At 68.8% G+C, this 256-nt stretch overlaps 1 protein-coding gene across 1 annotated transcript in view; it reads left to right on the top strand.

Moving 5' to 3' along the window:
- Window positions 1-256, top strand: part of LOC113217036 (adenylyl cyclase 78C-like) — an 87,658-nt gene that overhangs the window by 77,067 nt on the left and 10,335 nt on the right. The window lies entirely within an intron of this gene.

A 256-nucleotide genomic window follows, 5' to 3' on the forward strand; every position in this document is an offset into this window, starting at 1 on the left:
CGTTATCTCTTATCGGGCCGGGCGAGGAAAGCGTCGAGGAAAGCGTTCGATTGGACGGCGGGGGGTGTAGCGGGGGCTGTAGCGGGGGCTGTAGCGGCACGGAGGAGGAAAACAGGCCTTTGATGCGGCGCCCTCCCCGGCCCCGCCCGGCCCGGCCGGCTCCAGGAGGGGGCCCGGCCGAAGACACTGCCAAACTGGGACACGCGCTAGACCACCACCACCACCGCAACGGCGCAACGCATAGGAGGACATGACG

Source organism: Frankliniella occidentalis, unplaced genomic scaffold (genome assembly GCF_000697945.3).
Source record: "Frankliniella occidentalis isolate FOCC.00 unplaced genomic scaffold, Focc_3.1 Scaffold15, whole genome shotgun sequence".
In the NCBI taxonomy this organism is placed as follows: Eukaryota; Metazoa; Arthropoda; class Insecta; order Thysanoptera; family Thripidae; genus Frankliniella; species Frankliniella occidentalis.